The following is a 24,014-nucleotide window of genomic DNA, read 5'->3' as shown; positions in this document are numbered from 1 at the left end:
TGGGTTATAGCAATTCTCTGCCTCAGCCCCCCGACTAGCTGAGAATACAGGCATGCACCACCACACCTAATTTTTATATTTTTAGTAGAGACAGGGTTTCACCATGTTGGCCAGGCTAGTCTTGAACTTGTGATCCACCCCCCTTGTCCCAAAGAGCTGAGATTACAGGCATGAGGCACCATAGCCAGCCCCAAATCTTGTCCAAGATCAGACTCTTCTTTGTTGTCAGTGTCTAAGAACTCTGAATATCTGACATGAAATCCCTCATTTCTGTTTTAGTTATTTTGGTGGATGAAAGTGGCGTATTTGTGCATTCTCTGGAAATGTTATAACAAGGACACTCTGTGTAACTATTGTTATATTTTAACTCAAAAATTCTTTCTCAGAGTCTGATCTGAGGGTACCCAGACCGTTTCAAGGGGAATTTCAAAACTATTTCCAGGTTGGGTGCGGTGGCTAATGCCTGTAATCCCAGCACTTTGGGAGGCAGAGGTGGGCGGATCACAAGGAGATCGATGCTATTCTGGCTAACACGGTGAAACCTTGTCTCTACTAAAACTACAAAAAAAATTGGCTGGGCGTGGTGGCAGGCACCTGTAGTTCCAGCTACTCGGGAGGCTGAGGCAGCAGAATGGAGTGAACCTGGGAAGTGGAGCTGGCAGTGAGCCGAGATAGTGCCACTGCACTCCAGCTTGGGCAACAAAGCGAGACTCCTCAAAACAACAACAAAAAACTATTTCCATATAACTGTAAATACTGCCTTTTGCATTCTTATTTTTCCATAGGTGTACAGTGGAGTTTTCTGGAGGCTACATGACATGTGATAAACAGACTGAAAAAGGGAATACATCTATAAAGAGAAAATTGCTATCACTGTTTTTGGTTGGGAAAACCATTTGTATGAGCTAAACATGTTATTCTTTTCATAATCAGAAATTCTTCTCATAAGTGTTGGTCCTGTACCATTCCTCAAAGGTGGTAATTTTTTGAAATACATTATTGTAGATTCATGATTTTGGATACATTGAATGGTTAAGTGCATTTCTATAAAGTGTTATTATGATATTCATTATAGTCAGTACAAGCCTCTTCAAACTGGATCACATTTTTTGACACACCCTAGTAATGATGTATTTTGCATGTGAGAAATAAGATGCATTTGAGTGACCAGAGGGTATTCTGGGCTGAAATGTGTCCTTCCCCAAATTATAACTCCAAGTACCTCCAACTGTGCCTGCATTTGCAGAGAGGTAATTAAGGTAAAATGAGGTCATATGGGTGATCTCTAATCCAATACTAGGGTCCTTACAAGAGAGTCAGACATAGACACAGAGTGAAGATCAGGTGAAGACGGTGATACAGCTGCCATCACTAAAAGTCAAGTAGAAAGGCCTTGGAATAAATCAAACCGGTCAATACTTTGACCTTGGACTTGGGGCTTCTGAAATTCTGAGGAAATGAATTTCTGTTGGTAAAACCACTCAGTGTGGTATTTTCTCATGGCCACCGTAGCAGCCTAGTACACTTAGTTCTATAAGACTTTTTGAGATTTTTTTAGATACAATGTCTTTAAATTTTGGTTCCATAAAACTTTTTGAGACATTTTAGATAACATGCTTTTAAATTTTGGTATATGAATGAATTCTGTACTATTGAAGTGTCTCTGCTTTCTCAAAAACTACTATAATCTTTCTTTTGTAAATTCCTTCTTAGTAATGGAAAGAAAAATTTAATTTTTTTTCTTCATCTTCTTTTGGAAAAAGACATAAAGACCTTGTACTGTCTCTTGCTTATGCAATTGTAGCTACTTTATTAAAATCTTGATCTTTGTGAGCTGGTTACTTTCAAAGCTGAGACACATCAGCAACTCTGAACAACAGATACATTTTATCAGTAATAAAAGCTTATTTGCTTTGCAGCCAGTTATTTTGTATTCACAATGTACTTCTGAAATATTATCTCATCATTGTCCTTGCATAAATTTTCCCTCTGTTATGTCTGAGAAAATAAAAAGATGTAATATAGTTGACTTCAGCTGTGGAGTCATTTATAATCTTTCTTGGACTGTAATAAAGACTTTTCTTATATGACAACTACCATTAGACCATCCTTTCCTTGTCTCTTAACAAAAGTTAACATTATGAATGAAAAGTAGTGTCAAAAGCTGTTTAAACTTTCATTATCTAAGCCACCTCTGATCTTTTAGATTAGGAAACATCTTTTTTTCTTTATATTTCTTAGCTGTTCTTTCTGAAGTGCTTTGTATATTGGTAATTTTTGATAATAATGGGATTTTTGATTAGCATAGAAGTATTAACAATGTTTACCTTGTTTTTTGTGTTCTGACCATGCTGCTTACAGTTGAATGGATGACATGAGATCCCATTCTTGACATATCATAGCATTAAATGAAGGCCTTTGGGAAATACTTGATTTACAGCTGTAATCCCAGTGCTTTGGGAGGCCATGGCTGTTACACTGAACTGGAGAGTTCAAGGCGGAGTGAACTGTGAAGGGGCTACTGCACTCCAGCCTGGGTGGCAGACCCAGGTACCATCTCTAAAAACTTGAACTTTATCAGTATTTTGAAATTACGTTAATTATGTATGAAATTAGGCTAGTTCTTCACTGAAAGACATTGTAAAAATACTTTTCTTTCCACAAAATACATTGTCTTAACTTGATGAAATTTTCTCAAACAAGACTTACATTCATTTATTTATTTAAATATAGGATCTTGCTCTGTCATAAAGGCTGGAGTGTGGTGTCACAATCATAGCCCAACTGGGCTTAAGCCTCCCCACAGCTGGGACTACAGGCGTGTACCAACACATCCAGCTCTTTTCAGCCTTTTTTGTACAGATGGATCTCCCTGTTTTCCAGGCTTGTCTCCAACTCTCAGTTGAGCACAAGCTGATTTTATCTCAGCCTTCCAAAGTGTTTTGGAATTACAGGGGTGAGCTGCCTCTCATTTATCATTTTTGAAATAAAATGTAACCACTTGAGAAAAAAGGTCAAACCAATGGTTTGAAAAGAGAATTGCTACCCAGCCCCTAATCTCATTATACCAACTATGTACCATTGGTTTTTGTTTTGCAAAGCATTTTATGATTTTTAGGTGTAAGGTAAGGACAAGATGGTTTCTATGAGTTTTAAAAATAAGTATGCTAGAAAACTGAAACACTTAGCCTCTACATTTAGAGGTTACTGGCTCTGGCCCGCAGGCTGCAGTGCAGGGGCTTGATCACAGCTGTTGGCCTGTATCTTCTGGCCTCAAGCGATACTCCAGCCTTGGCCTCCCAAAGCGCTCAGAGGTGAGCCACTGCGATAGGCATATTTAACTTTTTAGTAGCAACTTTCAAACACAGTCTGGGTCCCAAGTTTAATAGGAAGTTAGAGCGCATAAAAAAGTAATGAAAACACACATACACGCTTTTGGAGTTCATCAGTACTAGCTGTTTAATCAAATGCATTTTCCTCTCAGTCTCTAAAGGTTTTTTAAACTTTAAGAGGATAATTTTGTAAGAAAACAATCCCCAAACCAATGTTAGTTTACACTTTATTAAAGAATGTGCATAATTCATCGTCTATGAGAAAATTACACAAAACTGACATTTCAAGGATGCCAAAAGATGAAACATTGCAATAGAGAACGTATACTAGACATTACAAACTTTGGTCAAAATACCTACGTTAAAATACAAAAATTCAAATGGCTTAGTAAATTGATTTACGACAATCCTCCCCTCTTCTTGCCTGCACACTGACACTGGTAAGTCCATTTACTTTTTTCTTTTAATTTTTAAATCGAACGCAGGAGACAGCGGGTGATGCTGTCTGTATATGTAGCTCTATATCTGCTTTCCTCCTCAACCCTAGGAATAAAGAAAACACATTTACTGGTTGCGGGGGGTCTAAGAATATGCAAACAATGAGAGCTGTCGCCTTGGCTAGGACTGGCGCCGAGAGGCAATAGGTCTCGGGGAGGCCTGGGGCAGGGTGTGGGAGATTACGAATCCGAGGTCCACCGGGGATGGCAGGGGGTGGCCTGGCCCGGTGCAGGGCCGCTTGCCTGTACGCCACCGACTGAGGCGGTGGCACGCGAGTAGTGGTGACGGCGGGCGGGAGCACGGAGGAAAAGAACGTTGTGACGGAAACTCCGGCTGCCGGAGACCCCACTGCAGTGAGGTCACTGGACTCCCTAGTCTCGGGGCGTGACCGGCGGCGACCCGGGGCGCCGGGAGGCCCACCGGGCGGAGGGGGCCCAACTACCATCCCGCATTTTCCTGGGTCTCTCTCCCGGGCGGTGACGTGACGTGCTGACGGCGGGCCCGTGCCGGGGAGCTGGGCCGCTTTTTGTCAGCTCCGAGCTCGGCCCCTCCTCCCTCCCTCCGCCCGCCCTACCAGCCGGAGCCCGGCCCAGTGCTCCAGAGAAAGGCCGGCCTGCAGCACCCGCCGCTGTCGCCGGCGGCCCGCAAGTCCGTCGGGTGAGTCCCGCGTGCCCCCGCGGCCGCGGGGCCTAGTGCGCGCGCAGTAACCTGCTCGTGGCCTGGTCGGCGTCCCGTAGGGCGCCCTCCCGCGCTAGGCCGGCCGGCGTGGCGCTTGGCGCCGAACAGGCCCCGAGGAGGCTGCAGTTAGGCCTGGGGATAATTCGGCCGCCCTGAGAGGATGCGCAGGTGCGCTACGTAAGCGGGCAGGGGTGGGAAAAGGTCGCCTGTTTTCCGAAAGGCGGTTGGTGGACCTGGGGTCGAACCACTGCATACCCAAGGCGCGGCACGGGGGCGAGGCCTGGCCAGGAGGCGAAGGCTGCAGGCGTGAGGTGAAGGCCAGAGGCCGGCTGGGCCTATTTTCGCTATGTAAATGTCCGCGAAGGGGAGGAGGGACGGGGGGCAAGATGGCGGATGGTAGGGGCCTGCTGCTGGGGAGTATTGAAAGTGTTGTCGGGAGGCGGAGCCGCCATTTTGAAGGCGGTATCTGGAAAAAATTCCGTTACGATCCTTGAGCTGGGGATGGGGAAAAGGGCGGCGGCGGCGGCGGCGGCGGCCGCCCAGATTCCGGCGCGACGGCGTGTCTGCGCTACGGCGCGTGCTCGTTCCCTTGGAGGCCTTTGCCTTTGTCGCCATGCGCGCGCTTACATTCCATCTCCTGCAGCAGCGCCACCTCTCGGCCTTCCGCTCCCAGGCGGTCCATGGCTGGAGGCAGTGTCGGCTACGCTTTACGTGACATACCACAGACGTCTGTTCGGGTGCCGGGGTCGCCGCGCTCACTCCTCTGTGTCTTTCCCAGAGTCTATAGCACTCGAGTCGGCAGGTGGCACTTAGGGCACCGGGGCTCACGAGAGCACATAAATTCCAGGAAATTTTATTTTCTCCTTATTAAAGTCATTATGTGGCTGTTCGGGGACCTCCCATGTGCTTATTTTGCAACCATCATTGCCGCCTCGAGGATCTGAAAAATATAAGTGGAATTTATTATTAAAAAAGTTGTTAGGCACTCGTTCGATAGACAATACAGTACAAATTATATAGCACGAGGGCAGAGGAATAAAATTTCAAGGCGACTTCTCCCATTTATATGGAAAAACTTTTGATGAGCTGTATTTAAACGAGCTTTTTAGTCTGGATACTTTTTTTTTTTTTAGTAAGAGATGGAAAATAGGCAGAAGAGGTATTTTTCTTTTTGAAGGACAATTAATACATGTAGGTTCACATACCCATGATGACATTGAGATTTTATTTGAAATTTCTTACACAGTTTCATCTTCAAAAGACTTTTGTTAGCATTCTGTACAACTTTGCTGGCAAATTGGAGCACAGTAGCGGGAGCGTTGGACGGTGCTAGATACTAAGAAAGATTTAAAAGGCGCTTAATGCAGAACGTGACTGCAAAAAGTTTGCTGCGGGCATTTCACAGGAAGGCGAGGTTTCAGGTTGCAAAATTGGGAAAGGATTCCTGAAGTAGATGGGGTTTAGCTAGGGTTACTGAGGGATGAGTAGGATTTTCTTAGGTAGGATAGGAGTAGGAGAGGTCGTTACAAGAATGAAATGTCTGTAGAAAATGGCAAATATTTACGGTTTGGCTGGAGTGTATAATATGGATAGGAAAGGGATACAAATTTAGGCTGTAAAAGGTAGATTCTGAAATGCGTTCGTGGGACACCTGAGTTTATGCTGAGCTCTGGCTGCAGCTGTTAGAAAAGTTTCAAAGTTGAGAAGCATTGAGAGCTAGTAGTAAATTGGTAAGTGTTTCCGTTACCGGATAGATGATCAAGAATGTAGCCGGTTTTTGGCCAGGTGCACTGACTCACGCCTGTAATCCCAGCACTTTGGGAGACCGAGGCGGGCAGATCACGGGGTCAGGAGATTGAAACCATCCTGGCTAAGACGGTGAAACCCTCGTCTCTACTAAAAATACAAAAAATTAGCAGGGCGTGGTGGCGGGCGCCTGTAGTCCCAGCTACTTGGGAGGCTGAGGCAGGAGAATGGCGTGAACCTGGGAGGCAGAGCTTGCAGTGAGCCGAGATCGCGCCACTGCACTCCAGCCTGGGCGACAGAGTGAGACTCTGTCTCAAAAAAAAAAAAAACCAAAAAAAAAAAAAAACCAGTTGTCAGAAATGCAGTAGCCTTCAGATGCCTGTATGCAAACTTTGCCCTTCTTGGTGAAGGTAGTCCTCTGATGAAAGTAGTCTTCAGGTGAGCAAGCTTTAAAATTGGCAGTTCACTTTGTATGTGAGGGTCCTAGATGCGGTAGTTTCAAAGAAAATGTACAGCACTTGTTTCCTAGACTTTTACAATTTATAAAAAGCAGGTTTTCAGTTTCCCAGACTGCAGCATTATCAGAGCTCTGATGATTCAAAGAAGTCTGAAGGAAACTGGAGATTGATGATTTACAAAAGTGTGGCAGTGTATTGCAGGAGGTAGTCAAAGCAAAAAAAAAAATTTTTTTTTGAGACAGAGAATGGCTCTGTTGCCCAGACTGGAGTGCAGTGGCGCGATCTCGACTCACTACAAGCTCTGCCTCCCGGATTCACGCCATTCTCCTGCCTCAGTCTCCCCGGTAGCTGGGACTACAGGAGCCCGCCACCACCCCCGGCTAATTTTTTTGTATGTTTAGTAGAAACGGGGTTTCACCGTGTTAGCCAGGATGGTCTCGATCTGCTGACGTCGTGATCCTCCCATCTCGGTCTCCCGAAGTACTGGGATTACAGGCGTGAGCCATCGCGCCCGGCAGTCAAAGCAAATTTTTAATGCAATCTAGTTGTTGACTTGCCAAGGGCCAACATAAACTGTAGAGGCAGTTGCTTTGTATCTTGACAACCGAAGAGCTGTAAAGAAGATAGAATTGTATCTTGTACAGTACAGCAGTTGTAGAAGTTCCAGTACGTCAGCAATGGATGTGCAAAAAGAAGACAGGCAAGTGCATGGTTTTAAAGGATTTATAAGGAAATTGTTAAGTATAAAAAGTACTTTTTTGCCCGATAGAATAGACCTTGACGATCTGTTAGCCTTTTTTTTTTTTTTTTGAGACAGTCTTGTTCTGACACCCAGGCTAGAGTGCATTGTTGCTATCTCAGCTCGCTGCACCTCTGCCTTCTGGGTTCAAGCGATTCTCCTGCCTCAGCCTTCGAATGAGCTGGAACTACAGGTGTGTGCCACCATACCCAGCTAATTTTTAATTTTTGTAGTTTTAGTAGAAATGGGGTTTCACCATGTTGGCCAGGCTGGTCTCGACCTCCAGACCTCAGATGATTCACCCGCCTTGGCTTCCTAAACTTCTGGGATTACAGGCGTGAACCACTGTGCTGGACTTCTGCTAGCCAATTATCTTGGATAAATGAGTTGTTAGTTTTTAATTTATGTGTATTTTTCAAATAGATGCCCCTTAACCTTTTTTTTAAAAGCATACAATGCTCATATATATATATAAATAACTCTGACTCTGTTTACATTTGTATTGTCACTACTTGCTATGCTTTGAATTGTTGCTTTTGTGCATTCTGGCAATTGCAAACTTTTTTAGATTCTTAAATTCTTCAATGCCAGCATATTATTTTGTTAGTGAATTGAGAAAGATGGATGATCATATGATGCAAATGTTTGATCTCATTCATTTCATACTTTTGCTTTAGTTCTTCGTTCACTTTTTTTGTTGGGAGAAGTGCTGCTTTCAAAGTTCATTTTCTCTGCTTACCCTTTCCCTACTCTCTGCCTGCCCCTTTCTATAAATATTCATAGGTATGCTTATTTTACAAAAACCTTATCTGTCTTCTCTTTAGTTTCGCAAGTACTTTTATTTCTGTGCTTCCCACTTCTAAATCTGGTATTTTTCAACGTGTGAAACTGTTCCACAGCAGGTAATTGGTGTGTCACCTGAAAGTGTACTGCATTTCAGAAACTCTGTGCTTTCTTTGCCTGCTCTGGTCATTTTCCTAACCTAAATGTGGAATTTAACTTGAGATTAATTACTTGTTTCTCCAAACTTCTTCCGTGGCATCACTGTCTCTTATTCTCGGGTCTCACTCATCAAATTTCTCATCTAGCGTTTACAGTTACTTACTGAACACCTCCATCCTGACCTGTTATTAACAGTCCGTATTCAATATTGCTGAAACCAAATTTATCTGGCACATAGTAGGTGCCCAGTAATGTGCATTGAACCTCTTTTGTCCTAGAGTCCCTAAAATAATTCCTTTTTGCTTTCTTCCTTTTCCAGACACTATCGTTTTACCAGGCTTTCTTTCATCCTTGTCACTTAGAGCAGTGTAGATATCTTTAATTAACATTTAATCTATTGTATTCTAAATGTAGGTTTATACTTTTGTTTTCTTTCTTTTTTTTTTTTTTTTTTTTTTTTTTTGAGACGGAGTCTCGCTCTGTCGCCCGGGCTGGAGTGCAGTGGCACGATCTCGGCTCACTGCAAGCTCTGCCTCCCGAGTTCCCGCCATTCTCCCGCCTCAGCCTCCGAGTAGCTGGGACTACAGGCACCCGCCACCGCGCCCGGCTAATTTTTTGTATTTTTAGTAGAGACGGGGTTTCACCGTGTTAGCCAGGATGGTCTCGATCTCCTGACCTCGTGATCCGCCCGCCTCGGCCTCCCAAAGTGCTGGGATTACAGGCTTGAGCCACCGCGCCCGGCTATACTTTTGTTTTCATCCCTAACTTTTGAAGCCCTTAATTATAGTAGGTAGTTTCTTATCTTGATTTGTTCCGCTAACAGAATCATCTGGCTGATAAACGTTATTTCAAAAAAAATCATTTGAATAATTTAATGCAGAAATTTATATGGAGTTGAATGGCCCTCCAATTGAAATTAAGGAGCCAAATAGTGTTCTTGAATTGTGTAAGTATTGAGGCATACAGTGTTCATTTTTTGAAGGCAGCAGATGAAAACAGGATTCTCAGGAACATCTTTCCACCATTGCTTTCACCATCTACCTTGACTGACAGCCCATTGTTTTTCTTATTAAATTGTTTTAAACATAGTATTTTAATAAATATGGCTCTCTTGTTTAGCTATAAAATGTAATAAAGGAGAGTAACTAGATTTTAACCAAATTTTGCTTTATTGAAAGAGGAATTTTAATCTAGGAGAGGCACAAAGGAATCTAGGAGAGGCACAAAGGAATCTTATGTCAATGACTTTAAAAAATTAACAGTTAATATATTAAACATGTAAATTATAAAATCTTTTTTTTTTTTTTTTTTTTTTGAGACGGAGTCTCGCCTTGCCGCCCAGGCTGGAGTGCAATGGCCGGATCTCAGCTCACTGCAAGCCCTGCCTCCTGGGTTTACGCCATTCTCCTGCCTCAGCCTCCCAAGTAGCTGGGACTACAGGCGCCCGCCACGTAGCCCGGCTAGTTTTTTTGTATTTTTTTTTTTTTAGTAGAGACGGGGTTTCACCATGTTAGCCAGGATGGTCTCGATCTCCTGACCTCGTGATCCGCCCGTCTCGGCCTCCCAAAGTGCTGGGATTACAGGCTTGAGCCACCGCGCCCGGCCTAAAATCTTTTGTCCTTAGTAAGCGAGTACAAATCTATTGTAACAGTTTGTAACAAATGTTACAGTCTTTCAAACTTATTTCATTTTTTTTTTTAATTTAAAGAAACGGAATTGTGAAGGTCATTTTAAAGAGCTGCCTTCAGTGCTTCTCAATCCTGCTCCTTTTTCCCCAGACTGGTTTCCTCCTATATGTTATAACTTTAGGAAGTTATCATAAAGTATATGTCATTTTGTGTATTTTTTATCATTCAACAGTGAGCTTTTGAGTTTCTTTCATGTTATCTGTGGATCTAACGTTTTAGTTAGCAAAAGTTGGTCTAGGAACCCATAGGGATCTTTGGCACCTTTTCAGATGTCTGTGAGAGGAAAACAATTTTAAAAAAAATACCAAGAAGTAATTTACCTTTTTTACTCTTATTATTCCTAGGAATGTAGTGCACGTAGAGTTTTCAAGAGTTTCAGATGTTTCAGAAAGTTGAATGTAGAATCAGATAGAGGAATCCATCTGTTTTGTTTTAAGCCAGGTATTAAAAAGATTAACATAAAAATTTGTAAGTTGGAAAGTACTTTTAATAGTGTTATTTATCTTAATATTAATGGTTTATTAGTTTTGAGGAACAAACATAAATAAACTTTTCCTAAAATTAGTAGGCACTACCTTTTAAAATGGTATATGTTGATAATAAAACCTGCTTAAACAAAAGCTCTTTTAGAACTCTCAAATTTTTTAATTGTGAAGGAGTCCTAAGGTGAAAAAATTTGGGAAATCATTAATCTGAATTTATATTCTATTATAGTTTATAAATATACTGTGGTCTGTTTATTCATTACTGGGAACCAGTTAGGTTTTCAGTCTTTTCCAACTTTGAAACGATGTGGCTGTGAACATCTTTGTACATGATTAACTTCTCTTGGGTTTAAGTGGAATTGGTAATCTGAAGTGCATGTGCATTGGCAGCTGTGCTGAAATTGCCAAATTCTTTCCACATTGGTTGTATCTAGTTGATACTGAGTTTTCTGTCAGAGTGTTTCTCCATGTCATTACCTTTTTTTTCTTTTTTGAGAGGGAGTCTTGTGCTGTTGCCCAGGCTGGAGTGCAGTGGTGCAATCGTGGCTCACTGCAACCTTTGCCTCCTGGATTCAAGCAATTCTTGTACATCAGTCTCCAGAATAGCTGAGACTACAGGCATGTGCCACCACACTTGGCTTATTTATTTATTTATTTATTTAGTAGAAGCAGGGTTTTGTTATGCAGGCCAGTCTGGTCTCGAATTCTTGAGTTCAGGTGATCTGTTCGTCTTGGCCTCACAAAGTGCTGGGTTTACAGGCGTGAGCCACCATACCTGGCACCAAAGGTTTGACAGTTTAATTTCTTTCAGGGTTTTGGAGATGAAATAATATCCAGTTGTTTTAATTTTGCATTTGTCATATTTCTAATGAGGTTGAGCTTCCCCACTTGCCCACCCTCCCCCAATATAAACTCTGTGTGTGTGTGTGTGGTGTGTGTGTGTGTGTGTGTGTGTGTGTATCTCTGTTTCCTATGCTGGATTGTGGTGGAGTGGTCACAACTCATTGTAGCCTTGACCTCGTGTGTTCAAGCAAACCCTTTGCCTCAGCCTCCTGAATAGCTGGGTCTGGGTGCACTCCACCACACTGGTTAACTTTTTTTTTATTTTTCATAGACACAGAGTCTTGCCATGTGGTCCAGCCTGGTCTTGAACTCCTGGGCTGAAGCAGTCTTCCTGCCTTGGCCTCCCAGACTGTTGGAACTACATGTGTGACCACCATGCCTGGCTTGGGGCTTCTTTTAATGTTCTTTTGGGTATATTTTGTTGAGTAGGATGCAGTTTTGAGGTAATCTTTTTAGTGTTTTCATATATAGGTTGTAATTTTTGTGTCTGCAATAATTTTTCTTCTAAATAGGGCATAAAGATGCTGTCTTCTATTTGTTTTTAAAACTGATTTAAAGTTTTGTGTTTTATAAAAATATATAGGGCATGAATCCTTCTGGATATCTTTTGTATTTTTTACTGAATTGCAATTTATCTTTTTTTTGTATGGATTTATTTCATTTAGCTTTTCTCTCCATTGATATGTAATGCAATTTGTGTAGTATATCAGATTCTTTTAAGTATTTATGCATTTTTAGTTTCCCTATTTTGTTTTCAGTGTTTTATTTGCTTCTCTGTTTGCTGTGTTTTAAAACTGACTTTATGATCAAATGTTAATATGTATATTTTATTTAGAATTGTTTTAGCTTTCTTTTCTTTTTTAAAAATTGAGATGGAGTCTTGCTCTGTCACTAGGCTGTAGTGTAGTGGCACTATCTAAACTCACTTCAGTCTCCACTTCCCAGGCTCAAGTGATCCTCAGCTTCCTGATTGTTTTAGTTGTTTTTCTTCTCCTCATTTTAGGGTTTTTCAGTTTTCATAGGCCGGGCACAGTGGCTCACGCCTGTAATCCCAGCAGTTTGGAAGGCTGAGGCTGGCAGGTCCCCAGAGGTCTGGAGTTTGAGACCAGCCTGACTAACATGGTAAAATACAGTCTCTGCTAAAAATACAAAAAATTAGCCAGATGTGGTGGCAGGTGCCTGTAATCTCAGCTATGGGAGAGGCTGAGGCACGAGAATTGTTTGAACCTGGTATGCAGAGAGGTTTCAGTGAGCTGAAATCGTGTCACTGCACTCCAGTCTTGGTGACAGAGAGACTCCATCTCAAAAAAAAAAAAAAAATTCATGGTAAAACTAAGTTTTGTATATATATCACATTTATAGAATACATACATACACAAAGAAACACACATGGTGAATCTAGTACATAATCATAAGTACTTCTTGTGTGCCACCACTGTTCTTTTCTTTCTTTTTCTTTTTTTTTGAGATGGAATCTCGCTCTGTCACCCAGGCTGGAGTGCAGTGGCCCGATTTCGGGTCATTGCAGCCTTCTGGGTTCAAACGATTCTTCTGCCCCGGTCTCTGAAGTAGCTGTGATTACAGGCACCTGCCATCATGCCTGGCTAATTTTTGTATTTTTAGTAGAGACGGGGTTTTACCATGTTGGCCAGGCTGGTCTTGAATTCCTGACCTCAAGTGATCCGCCTGCCTTGGTCTCCGAAAGTGCTGGAATTACAGGCGTGGGCCACCGCGCCCGGCCGCTAGCACTGTTTTTGAGGTTTCTAAATATATTAGCCCATTTAATCTATTTATCACTCCCTGAGGTAAAATATTTTATACCTTTTTTTTTTTTTTTTTTTTTAAATTTGAGAGAGGGTCTTCTCTGTTACCAGGCTGGAGTGCACTGATGCATGATTATGGCTTACCCTTGGACTTCTGGGCTCAAGTGATCCTCTTAACTTCAGCCTCCCAAGTAGTTGGAGCTACAGGTGCAAACCACTATGTACACCCAGCTAGTTTTTTATTTTTTATGGAAATGGGGACTCACTGTGTTGCCCAGGCAGGCTTTGAACTCCTAGGTTCCAGTGATCCTCCCATCTCTGCATTCCAAAGTGCTAGCATTACACGTGTGAGTGAGCCACCTTCCCCAGTTCTGTACCGTATTTCTGATAAGAAAGTCTGTAGGCCATGACATTTTATATATTATATGATTAAGTGCTGGAGTAGGTTTTGAATTTAGCCATCTAAGTCCACTGTTCATATATACACAAAATGTGTGTGTGTTTGTGAATTTATGGGGTACAACTACATACACAGATTGCATGGTGTATACATGGATACATTTGTTACATACATAGAGATGGTAGAGTAGCCATCTCCTAAGTAGCATACACTATACCCATTAAGTTATCTCTTATTATCCAACTCCCTTCCACAAGACCCCCTCCCAACTCACAAGACCCTTCTGAGTCTCTAGTGTCAAGTCCATGTGTAGACATTAGTTAGATCCCACTTATGAGATAATACAGCATTTGTTTTTCTGTACCTGTTGTATTTCACTTAAGATAATAGCCTTCAGTTCCACCCATGTTGCTGCAAAAGACATGATTTCTTTTTCTTTTTATAGCTGAGTAGTATTCTGTTGTGTATATATACCACTATATATATATGTTTTTTTGAGACAGAGTCCCACTGTGTTGCACAGTCTGGAGTCCTGTGGCATGATCATAGCTCACTGCAGCCTTGAATTCCTGGGTTCAAGTGATCCTACCACCTCAGCCTCATGTGTAGCTTAGAGTACAAGTGCACACCACCATGTCCAGATAATTTTTATATATTTTTGTAGAGATGGGGTTTCACTATGTTGCTCAGGCTGGTCTTGAATCCTGAACTTAAGTGATCCTCCCACCTCAGCCTCCTTTGTAGCAGGGAGTGTAGGACACTCATCATGACTGGCTAATTTTTTTTCTTTTTTTTCTTTTTTGAGACAGGGTCTCACTTTTACCCAGGCTGGAGTACAGTGTCACAATCTCAGCTCATTGCAACCTCTACCTCTTAGGTTCAAACAGTTCTCATGCCTCAGCCTCCCAAATAGCTGGGACTACAGGTGCACCTCACCATGCTCAGCTAATTTTTGTATTTTTGGTAGAGACCAGTTTCACCATGTTGGCAAGGCTGGTCTTGAACTCTTGGCCTCAAATGACCAAGCCGTGTCAGCCTCCAAAGTGCTGGAATTACAGGTATGAATGAGCCACTGTGCCTGGGCCTAATTTTTGTATTTTTTTTTGTAGAGATAGGGGTCTCAGTATATTGCTCAGGCTGGTCTTGAACTCCGGAGCTGAAGTGATCTTCCCACCTTGGCCTCCCAAATTGTTGGGTTTACTGGTGTGAGCCAGCATGCCTGGCTAATTTTTCTTTCCTTTTTTTTTTTTTTTGAGACAGGGCCTGACTCCTGTTACCTAGGCTTTAGTGCCAGGTATATTTATTTTTGTTTGTTTGTTTGTTTTGTTTTTTGAGACAGGGTCGCACTCCTGTCATCCGGGGTGGAGTGCAGTGCCGAATCATGGCTCACTGCAGCCTTGACTTCCCGGGTTCACATGATCCTTCCACCTCAGCCTCCCCAGTAGCTGCGGCTACAGGTGTGCACCACCATTCCTGGGTAAATTTTCCTTTTTTTTTTTTTTAAATTTATTTTTTGGTAGAGACAGAGTTTCAGTATGTTACCCAAGCTGGTCTTGAACTCTTGGGCCCAGGTGATCCTCCTGTCTCAGCGTGCAAAAGTCTTGAGATTACAGACCTGAGTCATGACCACCAGCTGTGCCACATTTTCTTTCTCCATTCATTCATTGATAGACACATAGATTGTTTCTATATCTTCGCTATGGTGAATAACTCTGTGGTAAACATAGTTCTTTGGGAAATCTTTTTACTGATTTCCATTGGGGTTGTACTAACATACTATACCTACAATATATAGTATTGCTTTTTATAGAGATCTTGGAAAATTTTGGATAACTATACCAAGATGTTAAGAGGTTGTGTAACTTTTGTTGCCATTATGAATAACAGTTTCAAAAAGATGTACTTAGCAGTTGTTGTAATTTATAATGTAAATCTTACTGACTTTCAGCAACGTTGCTGAAAATCATATGATCGTATTTCATAGATTTTGAGATGTATAAATCTTCATAGCACTTCTAAAATCAGAATGTATTTTACCATGAATAGAGTCCTATTATCAGTTTTCCGATTTATAAGTTGTTCATTTTGTCATCACTCCAAAAGAATTGCATCCATTTTTGGCACTGATCACATTGCTGATATATGCCAAACAGTGTAACTGTAAATAAGACAAATTTCCTTTGGATATATTGAAGCACATTTTTATTTAGTTGTTTATTTATTTAGAGGAGTCTCGCTCTGTCGCCCAGGCTGGAGTACAGTGGTGTGATCTCAGCTCACTGCAACGTCCGCCTCCTGGATTCAAGCAGTTCTTCTGCGTCACCTTCCTGAGTGGCTAGGATTGCAGGCGTGCACCACCACACCTGGCTAATTATATGTATTTTATATATTTTTAGTAGAGACAGGGTTTCACCAGGCTGGTTTCGAACACCAGACCTCGTGATCTGCCTGTCTCCGCCTCCCAAAGTGCTGGAATTACAGGCATGAGCCACTGTGCCTGGCCGAAGGAAACAGCCAGAAGCGGGTTTGATTGGTCCTTGGTTCAGTCAGAGGTTAATTGTCATATGTTGAGTATAAATATGTTGTAAAATATTTATTACATATTTTCCAATTTTGGAGAGCAGCTTCTTACCATATATTGGTGTGGTTCAGTTCAGGGGAAAAGATAAAGTGGACTTTTGTCAAATAGTAAAATGCAGGCATCAAAACTTGCAAAGTAGATGTCTTTGACTTGAAAGATTATTCCGGAGATGATAATTTAGTACGCTTCATCATCAGCACTATTGTTATCAAGATGACTCTATTAGTTAGAAAGATAAGAACTTTGAAGAGAAGTGAATAGACAAGTGAGTGAGAGTAGCATTGAATTCAAAGAAACTTTATCAATACCCTGAGCCAATTTCCTTTGGATGTTACTTTTCTTTCTATGTATGCATAAGAGTGGTGTATGATTTTTAAAAACTGTGTGAATAAATCTGAACGAACTCCAGTATGTCAATTTACTTGGCAATGTTTTTCCTTAGTGGTATATAAAGGTTCATCCTACAATTGTGAGCATGTAGACATAGTAAGAATCAGCAGTAATAATGATTTTTTTGCATTTTTTGTATAATTATGTTGTCTGTGAATAGTGATGTTAGATTTCTTTTCCGGTGGTCTGGATTTTTTAAAAGAAGTGCTTCCAGTGTTTTATCCTTAAATACTGATGTTGGAATGTTTTCTTGGGAAGATATTCTTTAAGCTTCCTTCCATTCATAATTTGAGAGTTGTTTTTTTTTTAAATAAAAAGGAGAAGTTGAATTTTTAAGATGTTTGGTTACATCTGTTGATTTTCCCCTTTAATTTTTTAATGTGCTTAATTGCATTAACAGCGTTTCTAACTTTAAACATTCTTTGAATCACCTGGATGTTTAATATTTACATAGCCTTATTGTAGTCCTATCTTTGTTTTTTTTTTTTTTTTTTTTTTTTTTTGAGACGGAGTCTCACTCTGTCGCCCGGGCTGGAGTGCAGTGGCCGGATCTCAGCTCACTGCAAGCTCCGCCTCCCGGGTTCCTGCCATTCTCCTGCCTCAGCCTCCGAGTAGCTGGGACTACAGGCGCCCGCTACCTCGCCCGGCAATTTTTTTTTTGTATTTTTTTAGTAGAGACGGGGTTTCACCGTGTTAGCCAGGATGGTCTCGATCTCCCGACCTTGTGATCCGCCCGTCTCGGCCTCCCAAAGTGCTGGGATTACAGGCTTGAGCCACCGCGCCCGGCCTGTAGTCCTATCTTTGTATCTGCACAGTCTCATAGATGCTAATAGAATAGAAACAAAATTACACTCCTGTAATTTTTTTTTTCAGAGTTTGATAAGGTTGTGTTAAACTCAGGTAATGAGGGTTTCTCTCTTTCTGGACACAGGTTGCCTATTAAAAAGGGATTCGTTGTTTCTTTGAAGTTAGGTAGACTGTCTTTGTATATTTACTTGTACTTGGAGTCTTTCTATGAATTTTTTGTCTTGTTTTGTTTTTGTTTTTGTGAGACGGAGTCTCTCTCACTCTTGCCCAGGCTGCACTCTGTGGTGCAATCTTGGCTCGCTGCAACCTCCATCTCCCAGGTTCAAGTGATTCTCCTGCCTCAGCCTCCTGAGTAGCCAGGATTACAGGCATGCACCACAATGCCCAGCCAGTTTTGTATTTTTAGTAGACACGGAGTTTCTCCATGTTGGTCATGCTGGTCTCGACCTCCCAACCTCAGATGATCTGTCCGCCTTGGCCTCCTGAAATGCTGGAGGTGTGAGCCACTGCGCCTGGCCATTAATATTTTTTTGACATTGGATTTATTGAAAGTTTCTTTCATGGTGATAAGTCTTTGGCTTTTCTTGAGTATGGTCTTGTTGCTTACACAGAATTTTTAATGCCCTATAAATATGTTTATAAATAGGATATAAATATTTATAGTTTTACCTTATGACTTACAAAACATGTATAATTCTGTCAGTTTGCTTCTTTTTTTCTGATAACCCTTTTACATTTTGCCATTTTTCCTTGCCAGATAGGAATTTGATTATATTTTTTAACGAATTTTTTGTTGATGCTTTCTTTTTTTTTTTAATTTATTTTTTATTTTTATTTTTTTGAGACAGAGTCTCGCTCTGTCGCCCGGGCTGGAGTGCAGTGGCCGGATCTCAGCTCACTGCAAGCTCCGCCTCCCAGGTTTACGCCATTCTCCTGCCTCAGCCTCCCGAGTAGCTGGGACTACAGACGCCCGCCACCTCACCCGCTAGCTTTTTGTATTTTTTTTTTAGTAGAAACGGGGTTTCACCATGTTAGCCAGGATGGTCTCGATCTCCTGACCTCGTGATCCGCCCGTCTCGGCCTCCCAAAGTGCTGGGATTACAGGCTTGAGCCACCGCGCCTGGCTGTTGATGCTTTCTGTCCATATCTTTTGTTCCCTTTTGCTTGAGTTTATTATGTCTTTTTTTTTTTTCCAGTTCTCTGTGTGTGCATATGTAGGAGGCTTAGCACATTTATATTTAATTTCACTTTTTACAGTATATGCAATTAAAGTTGCTCCCCTGTCCTCCCCTCTTTTGACTCAGCATTTCACTCTATTGCCCAGGCTGGAGGGAGTAGTACGATGTCGGCTTACTGCAACCTGTGCCTCCCAGGTCCAAGGATTTCTCTTACCTGAGCCTCCCAAGTAGCTGCATGCTGTCACACCTGGCTAATCTTTTGTGTGTGTGTTTTTAGTAGATAACAAGATTTAACCATATTGGCCAGGACCATGTTGGGTAGGCTGGTCTCAAACACCTGACCTCAAGTGATCCTCCCACATTAGCTTCCCAAAGTGCTGGGATTAGAGGCGTGAACCACAGGACCTGGACTCTATAGACGTTTTTCTCGTTACCCCTGAATTATTTAAGTTTTTCCCTGTGTTTTCAAATGTATGTATTTATTTATTGGGCTGTATTGTAAGGTGCCTGTGTTTAGGACTATTACATATTATGTCACTATTTTCCTTTTAACATTAAGACATGATGTATTTCAATGCTGATGATGATTCTGGTCTGAAATTTTGTTTTATTTCTGGCTTTTTTTGTTTTTTGTTAATGTGCCTTTTTAAAACAATCGTTTTCTCCCTCATACAAATCATATAATTTTTTAAAAACTAAAGAGTTTGCAGTGGTTTTAATTTTAATCTCCTATTAATAAGGGTATGCAAGGAGGAATTTTTTTTTTTAACAGATGGGATCTCACTATGTTGCCCAGGCTGGTCTTGAACTCCTGGGCTCAAGCAGTCCAACCACCTTGGCCTCCCAAAGTGCTGGTATTATAGACATGAACCACAAGGAGTATTTTAAACATAACCCGTTGAGTGAGTTTAATCTCCTATTTAGGACATCTTTTTTTTTTGAGAAGGAGTCTCGCTCTGTCGCCCAGGCTGGAGTGCAGTGGCCGGATCTCAGCTCACTGCAAGCTCCGCCTCCCGGGTTGACGCCATTCTCCTGCCTCAGCCTCCCTAGTAGTTGGGACTACAGGCGCCTCCCACCTCGCCCGGCTAGTTTTTTGTATTGTTTTAGTAGAGGCGTGGTTTCACAGTGTTAGCCAGGATGGTCTCCATCTCCTGACCTCGTGCTCCGCCCGTCGCGGCCTCCCAAAGTGCTGGAATTACAAGCTTGAGCCACCGCGCCCGGCCTTAGGACGTCTTTTTAAATCTCTTTCTATTGTATTTTATGTTGTCTGTTTGCCAGTATTTCATGTGAGTTCCCATCTCCTTTCTGGCTTTTTATTGTATTGAATGATTTCATCTCACCATCTTTTTAAACAACAGCTTATAAATAAATTGTTTCTACTTATGTCTTTTCAGTTATTTTGTTTTAATGTTAAACCCAATTACTTGATTTCAGGCAGTAGAATATAATCAGTGTGTTTATTTTGTATTTAAACTTCTATTTGAAGATAGGGTTTGGTGGCCAGGAAAAAAAGGAAGTTTAAAATTTGCTTTATCATAAAAAGATTGGTTGAGTGGAGTGGCAGATAAGAAAAAAAAAAAAGATGAATTTTTAAGATAAATAGGATATATTAAATTAAAAATATTTGGGCCTGGCACGGTGGCTCATGCCTGTAATGCTAACACTTTGGGAGGCTGAGATAGGTGGATCACCTGAAACCTGAGTTCGAAACCAGCATGCCAAACATGGTGAAACGCTGTCTCTACTGAAAAAAAAAAAAAGCAAAAAAAAAAATTAGCTGGTCTTGGTGGCAGACTTATGTAATCCCCGCTACTCGAGAGGCTGAGGCAAGAGAATTGTTTGGAACCTGGGAAACCAAGATTGCGCAGCACCAGTGCACTCCAGCCTGGGCAAAAAGAGTGAAACTCTGTCTCAAAAAAAAAAAAAAAAAAATTGAGGAAAGCTAAATAGAAGTTAAAATCGTTACAATGATATCAAAGAAATGTGTATAACACACCATATTTATGTTTTCTGAGTATGTAGATACAGAAGAAAGTTGGACTATGGAAAATCAGGATAAAAGTTCTATAATGTGCAAAATATCTTGAGATTTTATTTTTATAGATGAAATAAAAATTATGATTTTGTTTCATCTTTCAAAAATCTGATTTAATTGTAATCCTGTGTACTAATTATTTGAATGAACAGAATGAATTAACTAGTGGATTCAGTTTTGGATGACAGAATTGTGTGGAAGTACAGTAATGGTATTTACTGCGTGATAATAAAGATAATATGTTCAAGGACTTTTTCAGTTTTCTAAGAGCTGTTGCAAATCTTGATATTCACATAGTTCTCCTTTGGAAAAAAATAACTTCCATGCTTACAGTGGTGTTTTTCTTTCTACAGTTATAATTTCTTTCTACAGTTACTCCTTTCTACAGTTATAATTTCTTTCTACAGTTACGAAGAGAGATCTGTATTTAAGCCAATGGCTATGACTGTGATTGAACATTTTTTTTCACTTTCACCAATTTTTTTATACATATAATTGTAGGATTTACATTTTTCATCTTACAACATAATTGCTTTGTATTTATTTTGTATTGTCATCATGTTACTGTATTTATCATTCAGACTGATTAACAAAGACAATGTGTGTTCAGTAGGAAGCAGTTACAGTTTATAACGGGAGGAGTGTTCGCATTTTTTAGTTGAGTAATTTCCAGTTTTTCTTATTCACCTATTTTGTTAAACTATTACTTATTTTTAAACATACAATGTACACATTTAAAGGATGAAATTTAAAAATATATAAAAACAAAAGTTTTGATTTTTGTCTTTTTACATCCATTTCCTAAATGTGTGCAAATACTACTTTAGAGAATACTGACATGCTAAATATGTTCATTCTTAGAACTTTTGTTTTCCTCTCCAGCCATAAAACTCTTGAGACTTAAGATAAGGAACATTCAGATAGCTTAAAGTAGACTAAATGAAGATACTACGAAACAACTGAAACTAGAGAATGGGGAATTAAAAGATTAAAAAATAAGTAGTTGAAATTTATTTAAGGAATAAAATGGAATGAAGTCCCAGATTATGATACACAGTAATGAGACAAACAATAGACTTGGTGGTTTGACACCTTAGATGAAAGATCTTCTTTTGCTACAATGTATCCTTGAGCAGGCTTCTTAGCATTTTAAGCTTCAGTTTCCTTAATTGGAAAATAGGCTTGGTCATATCTACTATGTACGGTGAATTAAATGAGACAGTTTATACAAACGGTTTAACAGATTTTTGCATCTAAGAAATTATGATACCTTTTAAAAATGGATGAAGTTAGAATAAATTAAAACAAACATGGATACAAGTTAAAAAGACTAACATTCAACTTTTATTTCTGACTTTATTAAAGAAGGCTGTAGCAGGCTAACATCCAATGCTTTGAAGAAATGTAATGAAACAATCTAAGATCTTTCTCATAAATTCTTATATTAAATCTAAGGGGACCTAAATTAAAGAGTAGATATGGAGTAGAAGAGTTAATATTTTAAATGTACTATTTCTTTTCAAATTGATCAGTATAGACTGATGCAGTTCCAATCAAAATCTGATGGGGTTGCTTAAAAAATTTAAACATATGACAGATAAAAGTATAACAGTAGATCACGTAACAATATAAACACATACAACATTACATCAGTGAGATAAAACTTGATAGAAAGATGTATGAAATGCGCAAGCAGAAAAAAACACATTGGATATAATTTTTTTTTTTTCCAGTAAGGGAGTCAGAAGTTATTACTTTTTTTTTTTTTTTTGAAACAGGGTCTTAGTCATAGGCTGGAGTGCAGCAACCGAGTCATAGCTTTCTGAAAGCTCAAACTGCTAGGCTCAAGCAATCCTCTTTCCTCATCCTCATTGGTGGCTGGGACTACAGGGGCATGCTACCACAACCAGCTAATTTTTTTTTTAAGTAGAGAAAGAGTTTCACTGCGTTGCCCAAGTTGGTCTTGAACTCCTGGCCTCGAACTCCTGTCCTCAAGCAATCCTCTTGCCTTTGCTATTTCAAGTGTGAGCCACAATACGCAGCCACATTTTTTTTTTTCCTTTTTTTGAGACAATCTAGTTCTGTTGCCCAGGCTAGAGTACAGTGACAAGATTATGGCTCATCAAGCAGTTCTCCCACCTCAACCCCCCAGGTAACTGACCATAGGTACCCACTATCATGATTGGCTAATTTTTATATCTTTTGTAAAGATATAAAAGATTTAAAAGATATAAAGATTTCACCATATTGTCTAGGCTGGTTTTAAATTCCTGGATTCAAGCATCCACCTGCCTCAGCCTCCCAGAATGCTCGGATTACTGGGGTGAGCCACGGCACCCAAGCTGGCCAAAAAATTTAAGTGTGTAGTGCTTATTAGTTTTTGGGAAATAGTCACTCTCTCAGCGTTACTTGTGAAAGGTAATAAATTTTTAAGAGCCGTTGTCAAGATTGTTTTAGCAATATTGCTAGCTGTGATGGCTCACACTTACAATCCCAGCACTTTGGAGGCAGAGGCAGGCAGTTACCTTGAGCCCAGCAGTGGAAGACCAGCCTGTTCAATCTACTGAGACCCCCATGTCTACAAAAAAAAAAAAGAAAAAAAAATTAGCCAGGCATGTTGGTAAGTGCCTGTAGTCTCAGCTTCTCTGGAGGCTGAGATGGGAGGATCGGTTTAGCATGGGAGGTCGAGGCAGCAGTGAGTCATGATCACACCACTGCACTCCATCCTGGGTGACAGAGCAAAACAAAAACAAAAATAATACAAAAAAACCCCATATTTTTGTGTGTGTGTGTGTATATATATGCACACACACATACACTTATACATACACACATACATACATACATGTTTCTAGAATGCTTTTCTGCTTTACACTGGTTTATTTCTCCTTTTTTGGTTTACTAGCTGTTAGTTGTTTTCTCATCTTCATACCATTGTAGCTAGGACTGAAGGCATGTACCACCACATCTGGCTAATTTTGGAGTTTTTTATAGAGATAGTGTCTTGCTCTGTCACCCAGGCTGGAGTGCAGTGTTGTGATCATAGCTCACTGTATCCATGACCTCTTAGGCTCAAGTGATCCTCCCCTGCCTTAGCCTCCCAAGTAGCTGGGACCACAGATGCACCACCACATCCAGCTAATTTTTAAATTTTTTTGTAGAAAAGGGATCCAACTATTTGCCCAGACTTGTCTAGAACTCCTGGGCTCCAGTGATCCCCTTCCCATGGTCTCTCAAAATACTGGGATTACAGGATTAAGCCACCACACCTGGCCTAAATTATTTTTTAGAGTGGATCCTCTGGATCATTCTGTTTGTCTTCCAGTTCAGCTGATCTCTAAGCTTGGTTCTTACTGCAAAGGCATGAGAAATTACTGTTAAATCATGGGAACTTATCTTTCACCTTTACTTATCAAAATTGTGGTACTATTGTTACCATTAAGAGCATGGT

General features: G+C 40.7%; 1 protein-coding gene across 1 annotated transcript in view; it reads left to right on the top strand.

Annotated features, from left to right (window-relative positions):
- Positions 1 to 4,543: 4,543 nt before the first annotated feature.
- Positions 4,544 to 24,014, top strand: part of ZFY (zinc finger protein Y-linked) — a 50,610-nt gene continuing 31,139 nt past the window's right edge. The window contains 1 exon segment of the mRNA XM_033211726.1: positions 4,544 to 4,676. The gene's annotated coding sequence lies outside the window, so the exon portion shown is untranslated.

This window comes from Trachypithecus francoisi, unplaced genomic scaffold (genome assembly GCF_009764315.1).
Source record: "Trachypithecus francoisi isolate TF-2019V2 unplaced genomic scaffold, Tfra_2.0 Contig00031, whole genome shotgun sequence".
NCBI classification, from domain to species: Eukaryota; Metazoa; Chordata; class Mammalia; order Primates; family Cercopithecidae; genus Trachypithecus; species Trachypithecus francoisi.
Note: the sequence above shows the minus strand (reverse complement) of the source record. Positions and strands in the feature narration are given on the sequence as shown.